We start from the raw sequence: 17,440 nt of genomic DNA on the forward strand, positions 1-17,440 counted from the left end.
GTATATGAATGTAATGGAATACTACTGTGCTGTAAAAAATGATCAAGAGGATGTTTCAGAAAGGCCTAGAAAGACTTATGTGAAAAAGTGAAGTGAGCAGAACCAGGAAATCTATTTACACAGCAATCGCAGTACTGTAAATATAATCAATTGGATTTAATAACTCTGATCAACACATTGACCCACCAAAATTCCAATGGACTCATAATAAAAAATGCTATCCACCTCCAGATAGAGAACTGATAGACTCAGAATGCAGACTGAAGCATATTTTTTCCTCTTTTTTTCTTGTCTTATTCTGCCCCCCACCCTGAACATAGCTAACAGAGAAATTTGTTTTGTACCACTTCATATCTGTAATGGGTTTTCTGTTTCTTGCCTTTTCAATAGGTGGAGGAGAAGGTGGGGAAGACAGAGAATTTGGAACTAAGAATAAAATTGAATTTTAAAAAAGCAAATAATTTTAAAAATGCATTTGGAATATCTTTGTTTCCCTTTTCACATCTAAGAAAAAGAACAGAAATAAAACCCAATTAAATAGGGTAATAATTTCATCAAATTAGAGAAAAGCATCTGAGATAATTGGAGAATAGAGATCACTATAAGAACATCAATAAGCCAATAAGTTAAACACACGCCTCCAAAGATCATTTTTCTCTTAAAATTTAACCTGTAACTTTTGGAATTGATCCAAAGTACAGAAGAATGGCACAGAGAACAAGACAATGATGATTGGTTACCAATAATTCTCTATTATTCTAAAAAGTCTTTCAATTTGAAAATTTTACTTTAAGGAATCTTAGCATTTCTAACCTATAACAGTCAGTGCTTGCTCTTATGTACCAGGTGCTAGGGATGCAGAGATAAAAATACTAGGTGCTCTCAACAAGCTTACATAATATTGGAAACAACATGCACACAGGAAAATAAAGAACATATAAAATAATTTCAGAAGGAGTGAAGAGTGCAAGCCATTGTAAGTGTGGGAGGGGGATTAGGAAGAGATAAAGACAGGACTCATGTATCATAACATGAGCATCTTCCAATATTGTTTTCAGCTCCCCATCCCTCCTCCTCACCTCCTCCTCTTGGTGAAATCTAATCTTAGTTTGTAGGTATCCAAGATTCCAGGAAGGGCAGGCCAACAGACAAGTATAGGATTACAATTACTAAATATATTTAAATTTTGAACTATGAAGTAACTAGTGAGGTATAATAGAAAGAGCTCTGGTCTTTCTACAGGTACAAAGTCTGACTGCCAGTTATGCGTTTGTGCTACTTCAGACAAATTACATCTCTCAGGACCTGTTTCCTTATCTAAAATGTAGGAGTCAAAATAGATGATCTATAAGGTCCTTTCCAATGCTTAACACTTGTGATTCTATGAACAATGCCCAAGTATGATTCAATGAACTCTAGGAAAAAGCACTGAATTTAGAGTCAGAGTAACTAGTTACAAACCTAAGTTTGTTTGAATTCTAACTCTGCTACCTACTAAGTAGCTGTGGGTTCTGGACAAATCACTTCCCCTCTCTGGGCCTCAGTTTCTTTAACTGCAAAATGTGGGATTGCACTAGATGTTCTCTAAGGTTCCCCCTTACAGTCTATGAATATGACTATTTTCCTTTTAAAACAAGGTCATGTGAAACTTTAGAGGGTAGAGATTGCTGCTTGCCAGTTCTAGAGCAGACCTACACAATGAACAAAAAGAATCTTTGTAAGACCAACCTAGTCAAGGTAACAAATGGTGTGATAGCCTTTCCCTTATCACAAATCGCTGGGTACGAAGGGTGAGATAAAGAATGTGGACTACATCTATTATTCTCTTTTCTCCTCAGCACAGTAGATAAAAAATTCAATAAGGAAGTTTGCAAATTTAAATAAGAACTTGAGTATAAATGTACTGGATCCATGAATCAAGATAAGTAAAATGCTAATGTTGGTTCTGACCTGAATATTGGCCCTTGACAAATAGCTTATTTTATGGCTTTAGCTTTGGTTAGCATGGCCTTCAAGAAGAGAAACATTTTGTTGTGACAACAAATTCTACTATGAACATTTCTGTAATTATTAGAGAACAGAAAAATTAATAAATCATCTAGAAACAAACATTCTTTAGGAGGAATTTGGCCATGCTAAAAAGAAATAAAAATTTTTCCTAAATCCAACAAAACACTATTGGCTCTTGTCAGATCTTAATAGCCACATTTTTCTTGGGCATGCATAGAGTACAAACAACTCTGAACACACAGCTTCAGTTTTCCTAAAGAGATAGATGAAGACCAACACAGATGATCGAGGCAAATTTGTGAATCCTTTCTATCCCCAAACAGGAAAAGTTCTAGTATTATTTGTACTTTTAACTGAAAAATAGCAGTTACTATGAATTAGTTTCAGTCCATTCATTATTTCACATTAATGTTATTTTAATTAATATCTAAGATTTTTTAAATATAGTACTATCCAGCCTTTTGGTTGTTGAAGAATAGTAACAACTCACATTTTCACAGTGCTCTAAAGTTCACAAAGCACTTTCCCTCCCCGACAACCTCGCGTAGCAGTTAATACTGCTATTATTATTATTCCCATTTTACAGATGAAGAAACTAATTAACTTGTAGGGTCACACAAGGCTGGGACTCAATCCCAGATACACAGGAGTAAAAATCCAATGTTCTTTTCACTATAATAGGATATGTACTCCTAAGCTGATGTGGTAAAGACCGTCACTAAAATATGTTCTCTTTAATTACAAAGGTAATGGTATCCTAGGATCTCCTTCATGTGGACCTTTGAATCCAAACTTCACAGAACAATTCCCTTAATAAAATAATTTGTTCCGTAAAACCTGGACTCAGTCAAAAGGCTGCACCCAAGAACCTAGAAGGCCACATACGGCCTCAAGGCTATAGGTTCCCTACCCTGGGCCCAGATCCAAATACTTCAAGATCCATAGCAACTTGTCCTGAGATGCCAGAAAGGAATCTAAAGATCTAGTGCTGTGAAGCTCAAAGACCTAAGGGGGCTTAACCCCATTAGGTGAAGGTCATCTTGAGGACCCAAGAAACCTAGGGCAAGACCAGACAGAGCCAACCACCCCACCAAAAGTCCAGCAGGAAACTGAGCCTGGCCTTGGCACAAAGTTCCAATTCAAGAATTAAAAGTGGATAGACAAATATATAAAAGAAAACATTGGGCAACATAAAAAATATTGTAGATCTAGAGACACCCCCAAAAGGAGAGAGCAAATCTATAGCAATAAAAAGCAGTGACTCCAAGGGAAAAAAATTCAATTGTCCACAAGGACCTGAATACCTAAAAGAAATGAAGTGTTAAAAAATGAAATAAAAGCTCTAGAGGAAAAAACTGGAGGGTGAATAAATCACTGAGAAGAAAAGGTTATAAGCCTTACTCAAGAAACAATTACCTGAAAACTAGAATAGAAACACAAGATAGCAAGAAACATTAAAACAAAAGATTAGGAAAAAATAAAAGAAAACGTAAGATATTTGATATAAAAACAACAGACCTGGAAAACAAGTCAAAGAGAGATAACTTAAGGATCATTGGATTCCCTCAAAACCAAATGTTTTTAAAAAATCTGGACACTCAAAAGATCTAGGAAGGGGCTTATCCCCAAGAGGTGAAGTTCATTCTAAGGACACAAATTTCTATATTTAAAAAAAATCACAAAGCAAAACTGCCCAGATCTGTTAGAACTAGATGGCAAATTGAAGATAGAAACTCTAAAATCTCATTTAAATTGAAAATACTGCAAAGAATCCTGAAAGAATTAATTCAAGTACTAAGGGACCACAGTCAGGTTCATACAATCCCTGGTAGAATCTATCATTGTGAAATAAAATATTATGAAAGAGATGAATTCAGAACCTCCTGAGTGGTAAGAATTGATACAGAATGAAGTGAACAGAACCAAGAGAACAATTTATGCAAGGATAACAACATTGAAAATAAAAATAATTCTGAAAGACCAAGGAACTCTGATCAATGCAGCAATGAATTATTTATGTTTCCAAAGAACCTGTGATGAAGTGTGTTACCCATCTCCTGAGAGAGAGGTGATGGACTCAAGGGGCAGAAAAAGACATATGTTTTTTGGACATGGCCAATGCAAAAATTTGTTTTGTATAAAGGTGTTTTTTTACAAGAGTTCTTTTTTCTTCCTTTTGTTCTTTCAATCTTTAAGTGGGTGAGAAGGGATGAGGGGGTAGTAATAAAAACAAAAAAATTAAAATTAAAAAAATAAAGGGCCACTGAAACATTTTAAAAATACTTAGAAAAGGAAGTTCATTTTTTATTTAATTTTTTAGATGTTTAATAAATTTATTTGTTGAACTGGTTTCATTTTATGACAAAAATAATTATTACATTGGACACATTTATCTTGTCTTGTGATTTTCACAGAATGAATAAGCAAGATGCCTGCCATGAAAAGAATTATATCTTATACATCAGCATCTGTGGTGGAGGATGGAGAATTAGGGAAATTCTTCTAGAACTTAAGAAGATCCTCAAAACCAAGTTAATGTCTACCTTGATATTTAGTATCAAGGTAACTTGATTGCAAAAGAGTGTACATGGGAGAACAGGAAAAATATACTGAAAAATGTGGTTTGGGATTAAAAAAATTAAAGATGTCAATGTCTTTTGGATTATATGAAAATGTCCTCTTATATATAGACCTACATAATGGGGGAAAGAGATAAGACAAACAGAAAGAAAGGGGAGAGGGCAATTTTATGCAATAAGACCATTTAAAGAAGGAAGTTTAGAAACAAGCATGGACAAGGAGGCCAATTTTGAAATATTATGGAATTTATTATATATTTTTTTAAAAAGCCATCAGTATGAAATAGAGATTCGTGGTTTCACATACAATCTCTTTTTTTGTGCCCTGCTCTGCATAAAGTTTTTTTGATGTTTAAATTCACAGTAAAAAAATAAAATGAAGAGCAGCAGAAGAATTCACACCATCACTGAAATGCTTCTGTTTATGTCCTGAACTAATGGATTCAATGACTAATAATAATGCTGTGTTGTCCTTTAGAGATGAAGATGACACAACTGACCCGGCATCAACATGACATACTTTGTCTTTTTCAGCTATTGACATGGATTGTCTTGATCCATTAATATTCTCTTATACAACTTATATTAAATTTAGGATTTTAAACACAGAAACATTTTTCATCATCTTATCCATGAAAGAAATCCTCAAAAATTAATTTCAAAGTCAAACTGAAAAACAAAGATGGAATAAAATTTCTCAAATAATCTTCACTGCTGATGTATACTGCAGTGACTCTACTTACATACCTTAGCATAGGACTTATTCTTCTCCATCAGGTGTTACTCCCCTTGTAACTCCATAAAAAGTATTTTCTAAGTATCTACTATACTATTTTAAGTGCCAGTGAAGTAGAAAGTAGAAAAGTACTAAGATACAGCCTCAGCCACAAAAAGCTCACAATCTAATTGAAGAGACAAGGTAAATAGCCATCAAAATGAGTAAACAAATACAATAATATATAATAAACAATATTGCATGGAGTCAAATTCCAGACATATCCTGCCTACAATTACAATTTCCAAAATCACGTATGGAAAGCAACTTGGAATTATGCAAAAATACAACTAAAATATCCACAGAATCAATCAACAAGCATTTATTAAGTACTTACTATACGCCAGGCACTATGCTAGATGTTACGGTTATAAAAACAAAAATCAAATAGTCCCTGCCCGGAAGGAGCTTTTGGTCAGGGAAAAGTACACGTAAATAGAAAAGTATATGCAAAATATATACAAAATAAATAGAAAGTATTTGGAAGGAAGGAGGTAGGCAATAACAGAATGGATCAGGAAGGACTTCCTGTATAAAGTAGCACTTGAGCTGAACTTTGAAAGAAGCTATGGATTCTAAGAGACAGAAGTGAAGGATTGCATGTCAGGACTGCCTATGCAAAGAAAAGGATGGGGGACAGAAGCAGAATGTTGTGTATGAGGAACAGGAAGGAGGTCAGTTTGAATGGACTATAAAGTGCGTTAAGGGGAGTGATATGTAATGAGTCTAGAATATTAGCCTAGAATTGGATTATATAAATGTCAAACAGAAATGTCTGCAATTTAACAGGGGGCATAGGAAGGTGCTAGAGTTCTTTGAGTAGAGAAGTGACATGATTGGACCTGTACTTTAGGAATATAACTGGCAACTGCGTATAAGATATATTAGTGAGAGAAGGTTCAATGCAGGAAGACCAATTAACAGGCTACTACAACAGTCCCAGCAAGAGAGAACAAGGGCCTGAACCAGGATGGTGAGTTGAGTATAGACAAAGGGAAAGATTCAGTAAAGGAAACAAGACTTGGCAATTAACTGGATGAATCAAGGTTGACTCTGAGTTTGCAGCCATGGGCACCTGGAAGAATGGTGGTACCATCCTTTCAGAAATAGAGAAGTTAGCAAGAGAAGTGTTTGCTTTTTTTTTTGAGGGGGCAGTTTGGGGGAGATATTAGTTCTGTTTTATACAAGTCAAGTCTGAGATGCCTATAAGATGTCTACTAAGAAATGTCCAGGAAGGGATCCAGTGATAACTTTTGAACCGGATATCCCACATAAGATTAGTATTTCTACTAAGAAATGTCCAGGAAGGGATCCAGTGATAACTTTTGAACCAGATATCCCACATAGCTCCAAGGAAGTCAAATAAAATGTTCACAGCAGCACTTGTGGTTGCAAAGAACTGGATGATGAAGAGGTCTTCTCAACTAGACCCAAAACAGTAAGAACTGGAGCTGGAAATTATTAGGATCTGGTGAGTGAACATAAGGAGTGAGAGAGGAATTTTTCAAAGATGATATCAAGATGTCCAGCCTAGGACCATTAACAAAAATGTGGAAGGAGAGAAAGGATAGCTAGTTTCTATGAATGGGAGAGGGAGATGAATTTGTTTTTTAAAACACATCAATATTAATAGTCCTTACATCATCATCCTCTGTACATCCTACCAGTTCCTGCTTCTCTGTTTTTATTCATAATGTTCTCCAACTTGGAATGTCCTCCCTACTTGCTCTCTAACACCTGGCTCAAGAATAATACTCTCCAAGAAGTCTTCCCTCAGTAATCTCACCTAACTTAGATTAGTGCCTCCCTTTGGAGTGCCAGAGTAATAAATCTAAACAAATGTTCTAACTTGCTTATAGTTTCTTCTATAGTGGCCTTACACTCTTCCAAAGCAGACTAAGATGCTTGAAGTCAGAAACCATATATTTCTGTCTTATGTAGCATCCATAATGCGTAGCACTGTGCTACATATATAAAAGCACTTAGTAAATATTTTTAAATTTAAAAAGTTTCCTAAATAATAAACCAAATTACTACTTATCTCTAAAAAAAAGAAACCCTGAAAATCAGTTCATTCATTTATAGCGGGGGAATAAAGATTTCCAAATGTTCATCATTTTAGCACTCCAGAGCATCTCCTTCTTGGTATCAATTAGCCCTTAAACAGAAAGAAGATTCAAAGTGTTATCTCCTTTCTTTGAGCAGGCATTAAGTTCCCACCAGAAGTACAGCAAGGGCCTTAGAGCTGATGGGAGTGTTCCTCCATGGGCCAAAAGGTGGTAGAGCCAGGTAGCTGTGGTTATTTAATGCTCTTGATTCCACCAGACCTGGAACATGCTGATGATTCATAGGATGATTGGACAGTGGTCCTCCTCCAGCCTTTCTAGTTGTTGTTGTGGAAGGCCTGGGCACATTATGCCCAGCTCTCACCATTCATGCCCCACTAGATGGGCTAATTCCATCAGTTTCTTTTGGCTAGCCACTGGCTCACTGATCTCATGCTTTGGTCTGTTTAAGAGGGCTAAACCTTGAATTCCTGTCTTAAAAAGAAAATGAAAAACCTTATTATGCAGCTAAAAGGTTGAAGATGGCAAAAGTGGGTGTAAGATGAAAAAAAAAGGAGAATTCTATATTTAAATTCCCTTAAAAGGAAAAACACACATCTTCTTACTTAACTAGGAAAGGGAAGAAGCAGACACTTTCCAGTTGCATGATCAATAAGATGGAGAACAACCATTTTGTCTGATCCTCAGGACCTCTCAGATTCCTCCAAAATAGGAACTATGTTTAAGAAACAAAAAAAAAATTCAGTTGTCTCCAAGGCATGGGAACATCAAGATGAACTAACAACAGAAAAGGCTACTAATCCCTAACCATTACCCATCATGCTGCAGCAGCAGGGCTGCACAAGCTGATTCACCGGTTTACAACAGAATTCAACTTTGCACAACCTATTCTCTTACTCCGCAGTGCCAGGCAAATCCAAAAGGAGAAGACTGTACAGGCTAGGAAGCAGTACACAAGCTGTCTGTGCTGAAACAGAGCTCAGCCAGAAAACTAGGAGACAAAGGGAATATGGAGGATAATGGTATGTGTGGCAGTGTGGCACTCCATAAACCTGAGAGAAAGAACCTAGCATCCAAATGGGGCCAGTTCTGTTACTCCAGAAGTCACTTGGGGTAGAGACTGAGGTGGATGAACTGTGAATTGCCCAGCATGGGAGAAAGCTGAGATGGCTTTAAGGTCCAACTCCCAGGGAAAATGACATTAAAGGGGAATGAGTCAGAAAGTCAGCAATAGAAGAAAATAAGGAGAAAAAAAGTGGGTATTACCAAAGATCTTAGAAGGAAGAAAACTCAATTAAAGACCTTGAGCATAAACAGATAAACCAACAGGATAGATATTAATAACACAAGGGAATATGGCCTCCAAATCAGGTAAAAGAGCCCAGGCAACTATGAACATATACGGTAAGACAAAGGAAGTAAATCAACCCTTGATAAGGCAGAGGCCCTGTGAATTCCCAAGAGAGCATATATAAACAAGCAAAATGTTTCTGAATAGTTTAAAAGAGAAATTAAAATTGTGAAAGCAGAATTTATGGTCTATACAGAAGAAATACAACTAGGCTACGAGCTCAAATAATGCAAAATATGACAGTACAAATCATAAAATCTTACCAAATTATGTTGAATGCAAGCTAAAATTCAATTAATGCAAAGCATCCCAGCTAAAGGTTTTAACACACTGTTAAATCATCAGTCTACACTTATCTATCATTGAATTTGAATGTAATGTGCTTCTGCGTACTATATTACCAAAAATTGTGTTAATTTTTTTAAAGACCTTAACAAAATAGACAAAAGGAAGAATACTTCAGATGGAAACATTGCTAGTGCAACCAAGAACAAAAATTTGATGTAATTGAAAGACACAAACATGTTAATAGTAATTCTAAAACAAGACAAGATGTCAAAATTCCTGAATCTATGATATAGAATATTATTAAACACACAGACAAAAACAAAAGAAAAAGTGAATGTTCCATTGGCTTTTTGTGATTTGCAAATAATTACAATTAACAGAAGTGTTACAATGATAAAAATGGAATGTCTTTTAGCTGTATAGGTAGAAGATTGCAAATCAAAAATGCATTCCTTTCAGTGGAACAGATATTCAGACAAAATTTTTACTTTGAATATGAGACAGTTGGTTAATATTTAATGACAGTGCATTCAAAATCAGCAATAATTTAAGCCTTCAAATGCATTTTGAACTGTTTGCCCCAGTACTGTCCTGTTCAGTGTGGTCTTTACCGGCAGCTAAGATCAGGGGACCAAGATTAGACAAATGGTGGCTGGTCAGGAGAAAGCGTAGGAATTTCTGTAGTGAAGAAATCAATAATGTCAGCTAGAAAAGATCAGGGAAAGGTCCAGAGGCAAAAGGGTATGTTCTTCTAAAAGAGAGGTGAAGTCAGAGAACATGATAATCAACAGAATCCAAGAGCAGAAACAAAAACCAGGATTGACGCCAAAACAGTAAATCAAGAAGAAAAGAATCTGGAGCACTTACAAAAAAGACTAACTCAATTTTTGCATTCAGATATTCATTCAGCAAAGATTTATTAAATACCTGTGTGTAGAATACAATGTTTGGCACTAGGGGTGATATAAAATTTAAACAAGACATAATCCAGGCCTTGGCTTACAATCTGATAGCAAAATGAGGCACAAACATAGTTAACTACAACACTTACTAAGTACATGAGAGATGTAAAATAAAGTGTTATATGAAGTTGTTGGAGGGAGGTTGTAATTAAATTTGGAAGCAACAGCAAATATAAAATAGAGAATAAGGAAGCAGTCTGATCTCTGATTTGGAACACTTTGGCCTTTAAAAAAAAGCCAAAGACTGAATTTGAGGAACAGAAATTTGGAGAATGAGAAGTTAGAAGAGAACAACTTGAGCTAAAGAACACTTGATCTGAAGGAAAAGGATTACAGAGAAAGCACACGGTGAACAGTAAGATAGATGATAAAATAAGGTAAGTAAAGCAAAATAGTAAAACAGTTGGAGAAGGAAAAAGAAGTTGATATAGCTATTAAGAAGTGGTAGAGATATCTTATTAATTAGCAACTGGTTAGGAGGGGAACAGTAAACATCCACAGTCTTTGAGAAATAAGGTGAGAGACTCACTAAGTACAGAAAGCAGGAATAATTTTTCAGTAACTAGCATTAAGTATGTAATTTTTGCATTTCTGTCAGTCAAGTGACTGCATATATACTCAAAGTGCAGTCTGATCTCCCTTCAAGAAGAAAAATTAAAGGAACTCATGGAAAAAAAAAAACTTCCTAAAAAGGAGAGAGCTGGATGTTCTGAGGAAGAATCACCTGCTAGTCATCCAAATTATGATAAAAAGAATCGACAGAAGTTGTCAGGGCAGAGATCCTCCAGTTAGGGTGGAAAAGAGAAGAATAGCAGTGTGGTTGGTGATTCCCTGCTCATAAGTTACAAAATAGCTATTTGTCAACCTGATCACAACAGAAGTCTGTTGTCTAAGACATAAGAGAAACTTCCAAGGCCAGTAAAAACAGACGATTATTATCTACTTCTGGTTACTAACATAGGCACAACAATAATGCCAGAAGGAACTTAGATAGCATTGCCAAAGATTAAAAATCGAAGGTAAGAAACTAAAGACCATGGAGACACCGGTTGTATTTTCCTCACTGCTGTCCCTTGAAGGCAAGGAACACAGAAGAAAAAACTGGTTTAGGAAGTAAATAACTAAGATGATGTTATTTGAGATTGGGATTTAATTTCAGTTTAAAATATTGTAATGACAGACTCCTGATCAGGAAGTATGGGTACCGAAAAAAGGTTAATTATGTATTTGCTTTGTGTCTTACTAATCTAATAAAAAAAAAGTTTTAAGCTAAAAGAAATAAAGCAGGAAGAAAATCTCCTTTGTATATACTTCAAGCTGGATACCGCAAAGAATAGCTTCAGTGAAGTAAATGAAACACCCAGGAGTTCAGAGGACAAAATTACACAAAAAGAAGCTGATAATAAAATCCCTAAGCTCAAATGATGTACACAAATGTACAAAGTTTAGGCAATGGACAAAATAAAATAGAGATTCTAATGGAAGGAAGCAAATTTGACATCACACACAGATATCACTAAGCAAGTGCTTTAGAAAATCACCCTGGCAGCTGAGTGGAGGATGGAGTGAACTGGGAAGAGATCTGAAACAGATGCAGGTACGATTTGAAACCTACTGAAGTAGTAGTGGTGGGATAAAACCTATAAATTAAATATGGCTTAGTACAAATATACCTTACTCAAAAAAAACAATAATCAAAGTACAGCAGGGGGTAAAGGCACAGGAAGGAAAAGAGAGAAGAGAATTTTATAATTAAAAAGTTGAGAAATTGTTGCTTTAGAAAGACTACACAGTTTTTTTTTTCACTTTTGACAAGGTAGCTCTATTCAAGAAATTGTAGCATTTTTGTTGCTTTCTTTGCTGAAAAGAAAAAATCATTTTTTAAAAATCTATGCCTTAGGATTTATATAGGTAAGTTTAAAATCTTGTGAATATAGGTACTCTTTTAGAAGGAAGTAGTTTAATATATATGAATGTGTATACACACATGAATAAAAAATCCAGTAGTCATCTTAAACTCAGCACTCCCAAAACCAAAACCCATTATCTTCCCCCCTGATAACCCTCCCCTCCACTTCCCATTTCTGTAGAGGACAATACCATCCTTCAGTCCCTCAGGCTCTCAACGTAGGAGTTATTCTTGACTCATTATCTCTCACCCCTACAAATCTAATTTATTGCCAAGGTCTGCAGGTTTCACCTTTGCAACAGTCCTCTAATATGTCCCTTCTCTCCTCTGACTCTGCCATCATTCTAGGGTAAGCCCTCATCACCTCACACCTAGACTACTGCAATACCTGCTCCTGGGTTAGCCTGCCTCAGGCCTCTCTCCACTCCAACCCATCCTCCATTTCACCACTAAAGTGATTTTTCTAAAGCGCAGATCTGATCATGTCATCCCCCTAGTCAATAAACTCCAGTGGCTCTCTACTGCTTTCAGGATCAAATGCACAACGTTCTGTTTGGCATTCAAAGCCCTTCATAACTAAGACCCCTCCTACCTTTCCAGTCTTCTTACACTTTACTCCCCAACACGTACTTTTGATCCAGTGACATTGGCCTAGTGGCTGCTCCACAAACAAGACACTCTATCTCAGGCATTTTCTCTGGCTGTCCCCTATGCTTGGAATGCTATCCCTCCTCATCTCTGCTGACTGGCTTCCCTAGTTTCCTTTAAGTCTCCACTACAATTCCATCTTCTAAGGGAAGGCTTTCCCAACTCTTCCTAATTCTACTCCCTTCCCTCTCCTGATTATTTCCTATTTCTCCTGTATATAGCTTGTTCGTTGTCTCCCCTATTCGATTGTGAGTTCCTTGAGGGCAGGGAATCTTTTGCTTCTTTTTGTGTCTCCAGCTCTTGGCACAGTGCCTGCCACATAGTAGGTGCTTAGTTTACCGATTAGATGAATTAACCTGTATTGTGTGTACATTATTTACACAATAGAAATGTGAACTGCTATTCTCTTTATGAGTTAAAATGTTTAGTTAACAAATTTTTCTCACCTACGAAAATCTAATTAACGTGTTTTTCCAAGTGAGGTGAAGCAAAAGGTAAGATAGCAAAAGACAATTCAGGGTAGTTGTGAGAGAAGTGCTTTGCAAACTATTATGCACTATGGAAATGAAAGCTACTATTCTTATTTTAAACTTTTAAGTTCATAAGTACTAATCAACAAGCATTTATTACTAATGATCCTTCTGGACCTCTCGGCAGCATTTGACAATATTGATTACATTCTCCCCTTAGATATTCTCTTCACTTAAGTTTTCACAACACTCATCTTTCCTAGTTATCCTCCTTCTTCCCTGACTGCTCTCAGTCTCTTTTGATGTTTCTTTGTCCATTTCAGGTCTCTGGGCATCCCCCAAGGCCCTGTCCAGTCTCTCTTTTTTTTTCTCTCTATACTATCTCACTTAGTGAGATCAGGTCCCTATAATCTCTATGCTGATGATTCTCAAATTTATATATCTAGTTCTAGTCTCTCCCCTGAGCTACAGTCACCCCATCTCCAAGTGCCTTCTGGACATCTCAAACTGGCTGTCCTGTAAGTATCTCAAACAAATGTTCAAAACAGAAATCATCATCTTTCCCACTTAAGCCTTTCTCCTGAATTTCCCTACTACTACTAAGGGCACCACGATCCTTCTGGTCACCCAGGCTCACAACTTCAGCATCTTCCTCACTCTCACTTGATGTACATATTCAGTCTATTGCCAATTCTGTTCTATCACTCCACCTCTGCCTCTCAAATTCCCCTGGCTTGCTTCAAGCCTCAGTTCAAAGCCCACTATCTGAGATCTTACTTGACCCTCCAACTACTAATGCTTCCTCTTTCAGATTACTTTTCATTTAATCTGTGTGTGTGTATGTATATCTTTTATGAGCCTAGTTAATTATATGTGGTCTCTGCCAGAAGAATGTACCTTCCTTGAGAGCAAGTGCTGGCAGGTAAATTTTTTGCCTTTGCATCTATACCACCAAGCCAAGGACCTGGTATATAACAAGTGCTTTTAAAAAAAAAGTCTGCTGACAAATTAGATCATGTCCAGAGTACAAGATCAAATGAGATAATACTTGTAAAGCATTTAGCACAGAGCCTGGCACACAGTAAGCACTACATAAATGTTAACTGTTGTTGTTGTTATTATTATTATTATTACAGCACTCAGAACTAGAGGCCATACCATAGGACAATTGAGTGACTAAGGATAAGGACATAGCTGTCTTCAAATATCTGAAGGCTTTAAATATGGGAGAAAGATTGGACTTGTCAGATCTAGGAACAAAGGATGGAAGTTATAGAGAGGCAAACTTAGACATAACATAAGGAAAAAAACGTCATAACTATTTGAACTGTGCAAAGGTAGTATTGCGCTGCTGTAAGAGGAAGTTAAGTACCCCATCAAGATGACCACATATTGGGAATGTTGTAAAAGGAATTATTTTTCTGCTATCAGTCTAGATGACCTCTGAGGTTCCTTCCAATTACATGATACAATGGAAAGAACACTAACCCAGCTCTAATGCTTATGAGACCTTGGGGAAACTAATCTCCCTGGGTCTCAGGTTTCTCATCTATAACAAGAAAAGGTCATCTACAACTAAATGACCTCTAAAGTCCCTCAAAGTTCTAAATCTATGGACTTTAAAATTGTTTGAGGTTCTGATTCTTTCACTTCTAGTGTGGCAGGAGAGGGGAAGAGGGACTTACAACTCTAGTTATAGGGTGTTAAATAGTTCTCCAAACCTCTTGAGCAAGAAAGGCTAGCAGTGTCTCTTATGAGTGACATTAGCCCACACAACAATGAAAGTCAGGTACTGTTATATGTAGCAAATACATTTAAATTTAATGTCTTTTTTTTAGGATTTAAAGTCAGAGGACCCTGGCCCTCTACTTTTTTACTGTGAGACCCTGAATAAGTCATAATCTCACAGGATCACAGAATTAGAGCTGGAAGATACTAAAGAAGGACATTTAGTCCAACCCCCTCATTTTACAGATTAGGAAAGCATCCCAGAAGGGTTAAGCACCTTGCCAAAGTTCACACAATTAATAATGGCTGATTCAGGACTTGAACTCAAGTCATCTAATCCAGCACATTCTACTGTACCACGCTGCCCCGAGGCCTGCAGGGCCCCTCTAGGCTGAATTTCCTTATCAGTAAAATAAGTAGGGGGAAGAGTAAATTGTGTTGAATTGACAAAGATGAAAGTATAATCCACATAAGAGGGGCTGTAGGAAGATATGCACACTAATACACAGGTAGTATGAATTGGCCCAACTATTCATGGAAAATAATTTAGAATTACAATATGTGAGGAAAGTCACTAAACTGTTCATACCTTATGACCCAGAGATTCCACTATTTGGGCACATACCCAAGGAAGTCAAAGATAGAAAGAAAAAAATCATATATACCAAAGTGTTCCTAACTACTACTTTTTGTTATAGCAAAACACGGGAAACAAAGTGAGCATCCATTCAGTAGAGAATGGCTTAACAAACTGTGGTCTATGAATACAATGGAATATTACTACACTGTAAGAATTAAAGAATGTAAAGAATTCTGAGAAATGGAAGATTTCTATGAACTGAGGCATAGTGAAGTATACAGAACCAATCAATTAAAATGTATCTATTAAGTATCTACTATGTGCTAGGCATTTGGGATACAAAGACAAAAGAATGAAACAATCTCTACTTATAAGAAGTCTACTTTCTAACAGAAACCAGTAAATCTATAAGTAAGTATAGGATAAAGACAAATAAATATAAGATAGTTAAATACAAAATAATCAGGAAAGATTTCTTGGAGAAGATGGTGTTTAAACTCCATTTTTAAGAGGAATTCTATAAGGTAGAGGTAAGGAAGGAGAGCATTTCAGGAATGTGGGAGAGCTACAAGGTACTGATATGGAAGATGAAGTGCTGCTAGTGAGGAACAAAGAGAAGGTTAGTTTATCTAGACCACGATGCAGAGGGCAAGTAAAACACAAGGAGGCTGGAAAGATAGGTTGGGGCAGGTTACGATGGGCTTTAAAAGCTAAGCAAAAGAGTTTACATTTTAGCTTAGAGCACCAGAGAACCACTGAAGTTTATTGAGTAGGAAAGAGACATGATCATATCTATGCTTAAGAAAGATACTTTGGCAGCTGTCTGGAGAATGAACTGGAGAGAAACTTGAGGCAGCAAGACTAAGAGGCTGAAGTAATAATCTAGGCAACAAGTTATGAAAGCCTAAAATGAGGGAGTGGTTGTGTGAGTAGAAAGAAGGGGTTGGATTTGAGAGAGGATGTGAAGGTAAAATCAGCAATATCTGGCAAATGATTGGATATATGAGGTGAGGTAAAGTGAGGAATTGAGGAAAATAATGCTGAGGTTACAAATGGTACTAAGTGAAAAAGAGAAGATTGGAAAAAGATTAGAAACAGAAACAGGCAGGCAAAGGATGTTCAATTCAGTATATATTAAGAAACAGCCAAATACTGCCTAGGAAGAAAATGAAGATACAGAGAATGAGGACAGGAAGAAGTAATAGGGGCCAAAGAGACAAATGAAAAAGACATAGCATTCTTCTATATATAAAATTAGGGAAGAGTAAGGAAAACTTAATTTCACAGGATAGAATTCTGGTTGATTGTATTCTCCTAGTCTTGATGGCAATAATTTATATGCATTGTATGAACAAAGTATTTACACCTTTTTAAAATAAAATAGTAACTCCTAAATACTACTTCAATTCTGAAGTTTTCAAAGTAAAGTCTCCTGAACAATTAATATAGATGGGAAATATATTTTGTTAGACAAAAGGGACTTTTAAAAGGTTATCAAAGGATGTTAGGATAATCAGTCTCATTCTGATCCTCCTCCCTTACATTCTCCATTACAAAAAATTTTTTTTCTGACAGTATTTACAGAAAAAAAGTTAATGAAAGCGCAATCTTGAATCACAGAACCTAGAAGCCATGTATCAGTTGTGTTGCTCAACCAATCTGTGAACTTTCACTAGTTCATAGAAAATTTTGAATGATCTGCAGAACTTTTACTGTAAATCTTAAATCCTACAAACTTTTTTTCTTAAAATAACCAAAGTACAAAGTGACTTGATAAAGAAGGTGAGATATACCCTAATTAAATGTGGTCACTGTGAATAGAGCCTAACACAATTTCCTGGGTAAAATATCATAGCAACCACATTCCTTGGGTAGGAATCACAAGAGAGCTGTAGGGGATCTTAAATATCACCTAAAACACTCCATACATGAGGAAATGGAGGTTCTGAAAGATATAGTGACTTGCAGAAGGTCACAAAGCAACATATTTAGGGTTGCAATTCTGCAATTTCAATCCAAATCCAGGGCTAGTCATTATAACAGTAATAAACCTATTAGCACTTGGAGGTATTAA

General features: G+C 36.3%; 1 protein-coding gene across 11 annotated transcripts in view; it reads right to left on the bottom strand.

Moving 5' to 3' along the window:
* ADD1 (adducin 1) overlaps window positions 1-17,440 on the bottom strand; it is a 115,155-nt gene that overhangs the window by 56,822 nt on the left and 40,893 nt on the right. The window lies entirely within an intron of this gene.

This window comes from Trichosurus vulpecula, chromosome 6 (assembly GCF_011100635.1).
Source record: "Trichosurus vulpecula isolate mTriVul1 chromosome 6, mTriVul1.pri, whole genome shotgun sequence".
Classification (NCBI taxonomy): Eukaryota; Metazoa; Chordata; class Mammalia; order Diprotodontia; family Phalangeridae; genus Trichosurus; species Trichosurus vulpecula.